The sequence below is a fragment of the Papio anubis genome, chromosome 4 (genome assembly GCF_008728515.1).
Source record: "Papio anubis isolate 15944 chromosome 4, Panubis1.0, whole genome shotgun sequence".
In the NCBI taxonomy this organism is placed as follows: Eukaryota; Metazoa; Chordata; class Mammalia; order Primates; family Cercopithecidae; genus Papio; species Papio anubis.
This window is the reverse complement of record NC_044979.1, coordinates 4221989-4234929: the sequence shown is the minus strand read 5'-3', so window position 1 is coordinate 4234929 and position 12941 is coordinate 4221989. Positions and strand designations below refer to the sequence as shown.

The following is a 12941-nucleotide window of genomic DNA, read 5'->3' as shown; positions in this document are numbered from 1 at the left end:
AAAACAGAGAGGATGCCTTAATATTTTTGCAATAATGTATCCTCCAGCTCCTGCCTCAGAGTTTGGCACATGGTAGGTGCTTATATGTCAGTTCTATATCAATGAAGCACATGCTGGCTAACTTATTCCAAAAGGGAGTTTGAGAAATATTGGATATCTCACTAAATGGATGGGTTCCCAGAAACATCTGGGAACCAGCGCAGCTCTTGATAAGGAGGTGTCAGAAACTAGTCAGTCAAATCCTCCAAGGGTTACAGTCCCACACCAACCATTTAGTAAGTGCAGGAATCAAAGTCAGGGGACAGAGGGTCTAGTTGAGGCATGTTCCTGGCTGGAGGATTGCAGGCACCTTAATTGAGAGTCCCACCAGTGCTTCACACAATGTGCATGGGGTGAGCATTGAGGTATTTTCCCCAGAGGAAACTGGGGAGCCCGGTTAAGAAGGAGGAAGGGATGTTGACAACCAAAACAATGAATGTTGAATGGGTCTTTTACTCTACTATTTCCTAAATGCTTCAATGCCTTGGCTCTTTCCATCTTCCCTTCTCTCTAGCATGCATTTCTCCTGTTCTTCATGAGAGCATTTCCACCATCATGCAAATATCCTCCAATATCTGCCATCCTTCTTTTTTTTTTGAAGATGGAGTCTTGTTCTGTTGCGCAGGCTGGAGTGCAGTAGTGTGATCTTGGCTCACTGCAGCCTCCACCTTCTGGGTTCAAGAGTTTCTCCTGCCTCAGCCTCCCAAGTAGCTGGGACTACAGGTGTGCACCACCCTACCTGACTAGTTTTTGTATTTTTAATAGACGGGGTTTTGCCATGTTGTCCAGGCTGGTCTTGAACTCCTGACCACTAGTGATCCACTGGCCTCAGCCACCCAAAGTGCTGGGATTACAGGCATGTGTCTGCTATCTCTTTTTTTTTTTTTTTTTTTTGAGATGGAGCCTTGCTCTGTTGCCCAGGCTGGAGTACAGTGGTGCAATGTCAGTCACTGTAAGCTCCGCCTCCCAAGTTCACGCCATTCTCCTGCCTCAGCCTCCCACGTAGCTGGGGCTACAGGTGCCCGCAACCACACCTGGCTAACTCTTTGTATTTTTAGTAGAGACAGGGTTTCACCGTGTTAGCCAGGATGGTCTCAATCTCCTGACCTCATGATCCACCCACCTTGGTCTCCCAAAGTGCTGAGATTACAGGCGTGAGCCACCGCACCTGGCCCAGTGTCTGCCATCTTTAAAAACAACTGCAACCCCTTCTTCCTGCTTTTAGAGGATCTGTAAATGTCTGAGCCTTTGATCCCAGCTCTTTCTATGACTGCCTCTTTCTCATTCATTCATGATTGAATGTCACCTTTTAGGCAGCTTCCTAAACATGTTATTTAAGCATCACTTTTCCACCCACTTCATTTGGTAAACTAATGATTGAATGAGAAAGCACACCTGTGTCCTTCCTCTGGTCAGTGTCCTACTGTGTGTGTTTTTTGCCTACCAGATGCACCTCTTTTCTTATGTTGTCCAAGCATACTGTGTGTCATACAGTAAACTGCCTGCTTCATATTAGAGTTTGTTAGAAGTGCATTGAAACATTAATATTATGTAGGTTTGGGGTAAAAATTAGAAAATAAATGAATACTGGAGAAGCATCCAACTCTCTATGAGTTCATGAGGAGTTACTGTTAAATCACTTTGCCTGTGATCTTACTTTGGAATATATGAAATTGAACAAATTGCTGTTAAAGCAGTTGGAACTTAGATAGCTTGACTTGTACACATTTGTAGAGTTTTTCTCTTTTGCTGAACGCTAGACCTGTTTTATAAGTTGAGGTTTTGGTTTCAATAGTCTGCAGATAACAAAACTTCCAGCCTTGCAAGTATCAAGCTGATGTGCAAGTGAAGTAAATGCCAGCCAGCACAAAACTCAGTACTCTAAATACAGAAACAAAGTTTAGCCTGGCATGGTGGCTCATGCCTGTAATCCCAGTACTTTGGGAAGCCAAGGCAAGAGGATCGCTTGAGGTCACAAGCTCAAGACCAGTCTGGGCAACATGGCAAGACCACATCTCTACAAAAACATTACAAAATTAGCCAGGCATGGCGGTGCATGCTTGTGGTCCTAGCCACTCAGGAGGTTGAGGCAGAAGGATCGCTTTAGCCCAGGAGTTCAAGGTTACAGTGAGCTATGATCACACCACTGCCCTCCAGCCTGGGTGACAAAGCAAGACCCTGTCTTTTTTTATTATTATTATTCTTGATTGTTGTGGGTACAGACACACTGTCTTAAAAAAAACCCCACAAAATCCAGATATTTGGAGATACAACATTTATCATGCCCAGCATCCAATAAAAATTACTAGGCCTGTGAAGAAGCAGAAAATGGTAACCCATAACCAGAAGGAAAATCAATCCTTTGAAACAGAAAAGTAAATCAGACAAATTATGAAATTCACAGATAAGCATTTAAAAATGTCTATTCAATGACTTTTTAAAAAATGTACATATAATGAAGAAAGAAATGGAAACTATTAAAAAATGATTTTTGGGGTGGGCGTGGTGGCTCATCCCTGTAATCCCAGCACTTTGGGAGGCTGAGGAGGGAGGATCACTTGAGGTCAGGAGTTTGAGACCAGCCTGGCCAACACAGTGAAACCCTGTCTCTACTAAAAAACCCGAAAAATTAGCTGGGCGTGATGGTGCATGCCTGTAATCACAGCTACTCAGGAGGCTGAGGCAGGAGAATGTTAAACCTGGGAGGCGGAGGTTGCAGTAAGCCAAGATTGCGTCCCTGCACTCCAGCCTGGGCAACAGAGCGAGTCTCTGTCTGAAAAAAAAAAAAAATTATAATTTTTGGGCAACTGATTCGTACTTTATTGAGATTTCCTTAATTTAAAAAAATTTAATGTTTAATTTTTGTGGGTTCATAGTAAGTTTATATCTTTATGCAGTACATGGAATATTTTGATACAAGTGTACAGTCCATAATAATCACATCAGATTAAGTGAAGTATCCATCCCCTCAAGCATTTATCCTTTCTTTTTATTTTTATTTTTTTTTTTTTTTGAGACGGAGTCTCGCTCTGTCGCCCAGGCTGGAGCGCAGTGGCCGGATCTCAGCTCACTGCAAGCTCCGCCTCCCGGGTTCCCGCCATTCTCCTGCCTCAGCCTCCCGAGTAGCTGGGACCACAGGCGCCCGCCACCTCGCCCGGCTAGTTTTTTGTATTTTTTAGTAGAGACGGGGTTTCACCGTGTTAGCCAGGATGGTCTCGATCTCCTGACCTCGTGATCCGCCCGTCTCGGCCTCCCAAAGTGCTGGGATTACAGGCTTGAGCCACCGCGCCCGGCGCATTTATCCTTTCTTTGTGATACAAACAATCCAATAATACTCTTAGAGTTATTTTTAAATGGACAATAAATCATTGTTTCCTATAGTCACCCTGTTGTGCTATCAAATATTAGATCTTATTCCTATCTCTATTTCAGTACCCATTAACCATCCCTCGCCCCATCATTCTACTCTCTTTGTGAGTTCAATTGTTTTAATTTCTAGCTCCCCTAAATAGGTGAGAACATGCCAAGTTTGTCTTTCCGTGCCTGACTTATTTCACTTAACACAAGGGCCTCCAGTTCCATCAATAGTGTTGAAAATGGCAGGATCTCATTCTTTTTTATGGCTGAATAGTACTTCACCATGTATATGTACCACATTTTCTTTATCCATTTGTTTGTTGATGGACATTTAGGTTGCTTCCAAATCTTGGCTATGGTGAATAATGCTGCAATAAACATGGGAGTGCAGATATCTCTTCAGTCTACTGATTTCTTTTCTTTTGGATATATACCTAGCAGTGGGATTGCTGGATCATATGGTAGCTCTATAGTTTTCTGAGCAACTCCAAACTGTTCTCCATAGCAGCTGTACTAATTTACATTTCCACCAATAGTGTACAAGGGTTCCCCTTTCTCCATATTCTTGCCAGCATTCTTTATTGCCTGTCTTTGGGATAAAAGCCATTTTAACTGGGGTGAGATGATATCTCATTGTTTTGATTTGCATTTCTCTAATAATCAGTAATATTGAGCACCTTTTCATATACTTGCTTACCATTTGTATGTCTTCTTTTGAGAAATGTCTATTTAGATCTTTTGCCCATTTTTCAATCAGATTATTAGATTTTTTTCCTATTGAGTTCTTTGAGCTCCTTATATATTCTGGCTATTAATTCCTTGTCAGATGGATAGTTTGCAGATATTTTCTTCCATTCTGTGGATTGTCTCTCCATTTTGTTGATTGTTTCCTTTGTTGTGCAGAAGCTCTTAAAATTGATGTCATCCCATTTATCTATTTTTGCCTTGGTTGCCTGTGTTTATGGGGTATTACTCAAGAAATCTTTGCCCAGTCCAATATCCTGAAGAGTTTCCCCAGTGTTTTCCTTTAGTAGTTTTTTAGTTTGAGGTCTAGATTTAAGTCTTTAATCCATTTTGACTTGATTTTTAAAAATATGATGAAAAATAAAGGTCTAGTTTTATTATTCTGCATATATTGAGTTTCTCAGCACTATTTATTGAAAAGACTGTCCTTTGCTCAATGTATGTTCTTGGCACCTTTGTTGAAAATGAGTTCATTGTAGATGTATGGATTTGTTTCTAGGTTCTCTATTCTGTTCCATTGGTCTATGTGCCTGTTTTTATGCCAGCACCATACTGCTTTGGTTACCATAGCTTTGTAGTATAATTTGAATTCAGGTAATGTGATTCCTCCAGTTTTGTTCTTTTCACTCAGGATAGCTTTGGCTATTCTGGGTCTCTTTTGGCTCCATATAAATTTTAGGATTTTCTTTTCCATTTCTGTAAACAATGTCATTGATAATTTGATAAGGATTGCATTGAATCTGTAGATTGCTTTAGGTAGTATGGATATTTTAACAATATGAATATTCCATGGGAGACTTTTTATTATGGCTTTGGTCTTGTTACTTGTTATTGGATGGTTCAGGTTTTGGATTTCTTCACAGTTCAATCTTGGTAGGTTGTGGGTGTCTAGGAATTTATCCACTTATTCCAGGTTTTCCAGTTTGTTGGCATATAGTTGCTCATAACAGTCTTTAATGAGGCTTTGAATAACAATCCTTTGCATTTCAGTAGTATCAATTGCAATGCTTTCCTTTTCATCTTTGATTTTATTGATTTGGGTCTTCTCTCTTGTTTTTCTTAGTCTGACTATAGGTTTATTGATTTTATCTTTTTAACAAAATAACTTTCATTTTGTTGATCTTTTATATTGTTTTCTTCATTTTGATTTCATTTATTCCTGCTCTGATCTTAATTATTTCTTTTCTTCTTCTTTTTTTTTTTTTTTCAGATGGAGTCTCGCTCTGTCGCCTAGGCTGGAGTGCAGTGGTGCAATTTCAGCTCACTGTAAGCTCCGCCTCCCGGGTTCACGCCATTCTCCTCCCTCAGCCTCCTAAGTAGCTGGGACTACAGGTATTTGCCACCATGCCCAGCTAATTTTTGGTATTTTTAGTAGAAACAGGATTCCACCATGTTAACCAGGATGGTCTCGATCTCCTGACCTCATGATCTGCCCGCCTCGGCCCCCCAAAGGGCTAGGATTACAGGCGTGAGCCACCGCGCCCAGCCATTATTTCTTTTCTTCTACTATTTTTGGGCTTGTTTTGCTCTTGATTTCCTAGTTCTTTAAATTTCATCATTAGATTGCTTATCTGAAGTTTTTCTAATTTTTTGATGTAGGTGCTTGTAGCTATAAAGTTTCCTCTTAGTGCTGCTTTTACCATATCTCATAGGTTTTGGTATGCTGTATTTCTATTATCATTTGTAACATGGTTTGGCTGTGTTCCCACCCAAACCTCATCTTGAATTGTAGTTCCCGTAATATCCACGTGTCATGGGAGGGACCCAGTGGGAGGTAATTTAATCATGAGGGCAGCTTCTGCCATGCTATTCTCATGATAATAACTTCTCATGAGATCTGATGGTTTCTTCCACTTTGTTCTGCTCTCATTCTTCTCCTTCCTGCCACCATGTGAAGAAGGATGTACTTGCTTTCCCTTCCACCGTGATTGTAAGTTTCCTGAAGCCTCCCTAGCACTGCAGAATTGTGAATCAGTTAAACTTCTTCCCTTTGTAAGTTACCCAGTCTTGGGTATGTCCTTATAGCAATGTGAGAACAGACTAATACAATTTGTTTCAGGAAGTTTTTAAATATCCTTCTTAATTTCTTCATTGACCCATTGGTCATCCAGGAGCATATTATTTAATTTCCATAAGTTTGTATGGTTTCCAAAATTCCTCTTGTTATTGATTTCTAATTTTTTTCTATTGTGGTCCAAGAGATACTTGATTTAATTTTTAAAAAATGTTTTAAGACTTGTTTTGTGGCCTAACATCTGGTCTGTCTTGAGAATGATTCATGTGCTAAGGAGAAGAATGTGTATTCTGGAGCCATTGGATGAAATGTTCTCTAAATATTTTGTAGGTCCCTGTGGTCTGTAGTGCAGATTAAGTCTGATGGTTCTCTGTTGAGTTTCTGTCTGAGAGATCTGTCCAATGCTGAAAGTGGGGTGTTGAAGTCTCCAGCTATTTTTGTATTAGGGTCGCTCTCTCTCTTTAGCCCTAATAATATTTGCTTTATATATCTAGGTGCTCCAGTGTTGGGGTGCATACATTTACAATTGTTATATCCTCTTGCGAATTGACACCTTTATCATTATATAATGACCTTCTTTGTCTCTTTTTATAGTTTTTCTCTTGAAATCTATTTTATCTGATATCAACATAACTACTCCTGCTCTCTTTTGATTTCCATTTGCATGGAATATCTAAAAAATGAAAAATTTTGAGCTGGAAAATACAATACCACTGGAGTAGCAACTGATTAGACAGTGCAAAAGAAAAGGTCGGTGGACTTTAAGACACAACAATGGAAATTATCCAAACAACAGTGGAAATTATCCAAACAGAATCATGGATTTAAACATAACTGAAAAACAATGATCCTCAGAACCTTAGTTCCTGTCAGGCAAAATCAAGAAGCCTCACATACGTGTAGTGAGAGAAAAATATTTGAAGAAATGATGGCTATTTTCCATATCTGATGTCTAATGTGAACCTACTAGAAGCCAAGCACACCCCAAGAAGAATAAACCAAAGAAGATAACTCCAAGGCACATCGTCATCCAATTGTGCGAGCCACAAACTGGGAGAAAATATTTGTGATTCATGTATCTGACAGAGGACTTGTAGTGAGAAAATATGAAGGACTCCTAAACTCAACAATAAGAGGACAACAAACTGGAAGCTATAAAAGTGGACAAAACATTAGAACACATATTTTACAGGAGGAGACATGTAAACACCTCAGTAAACACGTGGAAACTTATCCGACATCTTTATTCATTAGGGAAATGCAAATTGAAGTTATAAGATGCTAGAGCATGTCCAACAAAATAGCTAATATTAAGATAACACCAAATGTGGCAAAGTGTGGATCAACTGGAACTCTCATGCATTGGTGGAGTCATTGGAAAATAGTATAACTACTTTGGAAAGGGATCTGAGAGTTTCTTATGAAGTTACATGTTTACCATATGACCCATCAATTCCACTTCTATGTATATTTTCCCAAAAGAAATAAAAACATATGGCCACAAAATCACTTGTACATGAATGTTCATGGTCTGTTTAGTCCTAATAGCTGCAAGATGAAAACAGCATGAAATGCACCAACAGAGGAATGATAAACATGTTGTGGTATATCCATACAATGGAAAGACTACAAACTGTATGACTTCACTTATGTGAAGTTTTGGAATAGGCAAAAAATGAATCTGTAGTTATAGGAATAAGATAAGCAATTGCCTGAGTTCAGGGGCAACTTTTTGGGGTGATAGAAATATTCTATATCACAATTGGTGTGGCTGTTAATGGATGATGACACTTGTCTGAACTTATTAAACTAGACACTTAAAAGGGGTACATTTTGCTGTGTTTCAGTTATATCTTAATAAAGTTCTTTTTTTTTTTTTTTTTTTTGAGAAGGAGTTTCACTCTTGTCGCCTAGGCTGGAGTGCAGTGACGCGATATCGGCTCACTGCAACCTCTGCCTCCTGGGTTCAAGTGATTCTCCCGCCTCAGCCTCCTGAGTAGCTGGGACTACCAATGCCTGCCTCTATACCAGGCTAAGTTTTGTATTTTTAGTAGAGATAGGGTTTCATTGGCCAGGTTGGTCTGAAACTCCTGACCTCAGGTGATTTGTCCATCTCGCCCTCCTAAAGTGCTGGTATTACTTGCGTGAACCACTGAGACTGGCCAATAAAGTTGATTTTTTTAAATGATAAAAGATTCAGTTTTTACTGTGAACAAGTTACCTCAAAAACATGGCTATTGTTTTTCTAATCTCCATATGCAGTTTCTACTAATAAATGTTTTTTATGTTTTAAGAAATAACAGATATGATTTGGATGTCTTCGGAAGAGATTGAGCAGAGGAGTAACATGATATGATTTGTATTTGTTTAACAGATTTTATTATTTAGAGCAGTTTTAGGTTCACAGCAAAATTGAGAGGGGTATGAAGGTATGAAGATATCACATATACCTCCTACCCCAACAAATTCATAGCCTCCCCCATTCTCAACATCCCCCAACAGAATGGTCCATTTGTTACAAGCAGTGAACCTACACTGACACATCATTATCACCTGAAGTTTATAGCTTTTATTAGCGTACACTTCTGGTGTTGTACATTTGATGGGTTTGGACACGTGTGTAATCACCTGTTTGATTTGTATTTTCAAATGGTCTATTTTAATGATGAATAAATGTGATATGGTTTCTAGAAAACAAAAAAGAGAAAAAAAGAATGGATTTTTACACAGACACCTGAATGTTTGGCTTTTCTCGAACAACTGGGACATCTGGGACGTTGCTGTATAGTGCTCGTCTGGAGCTGAGCAGTTGTCACCCCTCTAGGTGGAGCCAACACTCTCTCCAGCTCACAACAGTCAACACTCACCTGCTTCCCTCTTTTATGTTACCTGATAATACCCTGTGACTATTACCTGCGATGATTTCAGGTATAGGGCGATAGTGGGTTTTTTTGTTTGTTTGTTTGTTTGTTTTTTTGAGACGAAGCTTCACTCTTGTCTCCCAGGCTGGAGTGCAATGGTGGGATCTCAGCTCACTGCAACCTCTGCCTCCCGGGTTCAAGTGATTCTCCTGCCTCAGCCTCCTGAGTAGCTGGGATTACAAGCACATGCTGCAATGCCTGGCTAATTTTTGTGTTTTTAGTAGAGATGGGGTTTCACCATATTGGCCAGGCTGGTCATGAACTCCTGACCTCAAGTAATCCACCTGCCTCGGTCTCCCAAAGTACTCGGATTATAGGTGTGAGTCACCACGCCTGGCCCTGATTGTGTCTTAAACACCTTCCTAGAGTTCCCTAGGCCATGGGGCAGTTAGATGTTAGCCATGTTTCCAAGAGTGATAGGGAAGATGCAAAGGAAAAAGCATTGTGCAGCACACCTGTAATCCCAGCATTTTGGGAGGCCAAGGCAGGAAGATTGCTTGAGTCCAGGAGTTCAAGAACAGGCTGGGCAACATAGTGAGACCCTATCTCTAAAAAAAAAAAAAAAAATTAGCCAGGAGTGGTGGTGCACACCTGTAGTCCCAGCTACTTGGGAGGCTGAGGCAGGAGGATTGCTTGAGCCTAGGAGGTCAAGCCTGCAGGGAGTTGTGATCCTGCTACTGCACTCCAGCCAGGGTGACAGAGCGAGACCTTGTCAATAAAAGAAAAAAAAAGGTGCCAGATTCTAAGTGGATTTGGGCAGGAAAAGAGCATAATGCAATAGTTAACTATTCAGACTTACAGTAAAAAACCAGAAGGGAACAATCGCTAAGATAACTTCCTTACCTGACTCCCACCCTGCCACCCACCATTAAAGGTTAGACATGGCATAAGGGGCACAAAACCTGAATGATTGTTCTCAAGTTTCTGCTATACCACCGATGAGAGAAAAAAGAATTTTTAAAACAGCTTCATTTCTCAAGCACCTGCATTTGTTGATGAGATTGCTGCCTGCTACACTGCTATTTCTGAAATCACATTGATGTCAGCCACTAATTCCGCCTAAACATAGAGCTTAGGCTGGGTGGAAAAGTGAAATTGTACCTTTTCTGCCAGCTAATAGTCATCAGAGTATGTTTCAGTTTCTATAAATTTTTCCATAGATTGGGATTGTAACTTGGCTTTCCAATCTCCTCATTTGGTGCTATTTCTACTTGTTAATACTGAAGACTTATATTATGTCTACGTGCAAAGACTAGAATTTTAAAATTATGCAACTGCCCAGTGGGTTCATCTGGTCCACTGCCTAGATAGAGCCGATTTATCAAGACAGGGGAATTGCAATCAAGAAAAAGTTTAATACACGTAGAGCTGGTTAAAATGAAGACTGGGGTTTTATTATTACTCAGATCAGCCTCCCTGAAAATTTAGACACTAGGGTTTTTCAAGGATAGTTTGGTGGGCAGGGGGCTGGGGTTAGGGGCAATGCTCACTGGTTGGGGTTCCAATCATAGAGGTGTGGAAAACGGCCGTTCTGCGCCAGCTGCTTCTGGGTGGGGTCCACAGAGGAGTCGCTGGTCCGGGTGGGACCATCTGGTCTTCAGAAATGCGAAAGCTTGAAAAGACATCTCAAAAGGCAAATCTTAGGTTCTACAGTAGTGACGTTATTTATAGGGGTAGTTGGAGAAGTTACAGATCTAGTGACCTCTGGAACAATGGCTGGTAATTGGTTAATTATGTCCACATCTTAGCAGAATTCAGGCCCCCCTCCCACTGCTCACCTGGTGGCTTTTCATTGGTTTTACAAAGGTGGTTTATTTTTGGGAATGGCTATTAGCATGTAAACTGTAACTCAATTTCTCCCAAAGCTAGCTTGGCTCACGCTCAGGAATGACTAAGGGCAGTTTGGAGGTTAAAGGCAAGAAGGAGTTGGTTAGATCAGATCTTTTTCACTGTCATTATTTTCTCACTGTTATGAATTTTGCCAAGGTGGTTTCAATTTCTTAATTTCTTCTTTTTTTTTTTTTTTGAGATGGAGTCTTGCTCTGTTCCCCAGGATGGAGTGCAGTGGTGGGATCTCAGCTCACTGCAACCTCTACCTCCTAGGTTCAACTGATTCTTCTGCCTCGGCCTCCTGAGTAGCTGGGATTACAGGTGCACACCACCACCCCCAGCTAATTATTGTATTTTTAGTAGAGACGGGGTTTCACCATGTTGGCCAGGCCGGTCTCAAACTCCTGACCTCAGGTAATCTGCCCACCTCAGCCTCCCAAAGTGCTGGGATTACAGGCATGAGCCACCGCACCTAGCCTTCAATTTCTTGACTCTGATAATGTTTCTTAATCAATTGCTTGCTTGTTTTCAGGTGATGGCTTTGTAATCCATACTTTGGAACGTTTTTTGAAAATCAATGTTTTATTAAAGCTTAATAAGTTGTACAAGATGTACAATAAAAATGAGCAGTCTACCCGATCTGAAAGACAATCTATTAAAAAAAAGAAAAAAACTCCGGTAGTTATTTCCTTTGGCATTTACTTGTAAATACCAAAATTCATACAAGTGAGAAAATTATGACAATGAAAAAGATCTGATTTAACCAACTCCATCTTGCTTTTTTTTTTTTTTTTTTTTTTTTTTTTCCGAGCCGGAGTCTCACTCTGTCGCCAGGCTGGAGTGCAGTGGCATGGTCTTGACTCATTGCAACCTCCGCGTCCCAGGTTCAAGCAATTCTCCTGCTCAGCTTCCCAAGTAGCTGGGATTACAGGCGCCTTCCACTACGCTCAGCTAATTTTTGTATTTTTAGTAAAGATGGGGTTTCACCACGTTGGCCATGTTGGCCAGATTGGTCTCAAACTCCTGACTTCAGGTTATCCACTTGCCTCAACCTCACAAAGTGCTGGGATTACAGGTGCTGGGCTATATATATATATACACACACACACACTTTTGAGTGTGAGTATATATATGTGTGTATGTATGTGCGTATATATATCTATACGCATATATATTTTTGGTATATATAGTCGTATGTGTGTATATATACTTATATACATGTATATATGTATCTATGTGTATGTGTGTGTATATGTGTGTATATGTATCTGTATACATATATATTTTGAGTGTACATATGAGTGTATGTGTGTGTATGTGTGTTTATAGGTATCTATATGCAGACACACACACTTATCCATACACACACATACATATATATTTGAGTGAGGGTCCCCCTCTGTCACCCAGGCTGCAGTGCAATGGCACAATCACAGCTCACTGCTGCCTCATCCTCCTGGGCCCAAGTGTTCCCTACTACCTTAGCCTCCTGAGTAGCTGGCACCACATGTGCATGACACCACATCCAGTTAATTTTTAAATTTTTTTGTAGAGACGTGGTCTCCCCATGTTGCCCAAGCTAGTCTTAAACTCCGTCAAGCAATTCTCCCACTGTTACAGGAAAAGGGTCCCGATCCAGATCCCAAGAGAGGACTCTTGGATCTCCCACAGGAAAGAATTCAGGGCGAGTCTGTAGAATAAAGTGAAAGCAAGTTTATTAAGAAAGTAAAGGAATAGAAGAATGGCTACTCCATAGAAAGAGCAGCATCGAGGGCTGCTGGTTGCCCATTTTTATGGTTATTTCTTAATGATATGCTAAACAAGGGGTGGATTGCTTATGCCTGCCCATTTTACACCATATAGGGTAACTTCCTGACATTGCCCTGGCATTTGTAAACTGTCATGGCGCTGGTGGGAGTGTAGTAGTGAGGATGACCAGAGGTCCCACTTGTCACCATCTTGGATTGGGTGGGTTTTAGCCAGCTTCTTTACTGCAACCTGTTTTATCAGCAAGGTCTTTATGACCTCCTGTCTCA

At 40.6% G+C, this 12941-nt stretch overlaps 1 protein-coding gene across 1 annotated transcript in view; it reads left to right on the top strand.

Moving 5' to 3' along the window:
• The window catches only part of LOC116274437 (translation initiation factor IF-2-like), a 32873-nt gene extending 25213 nt beyond the window's left edge, over nt 1-7660 (top strand). The window contains exon 6 of the mRNA XM_031664953.1: nt 6749-7660. The gene's annotated coding sequence lies outside the window, so the exon portion shown is untranslated. The remainder of the gene's footprint in view (nt 1-6748) is intronic.
• The last annotated feature ends 5281 nt before the right edge of the window (nt 7661-12941 follow it).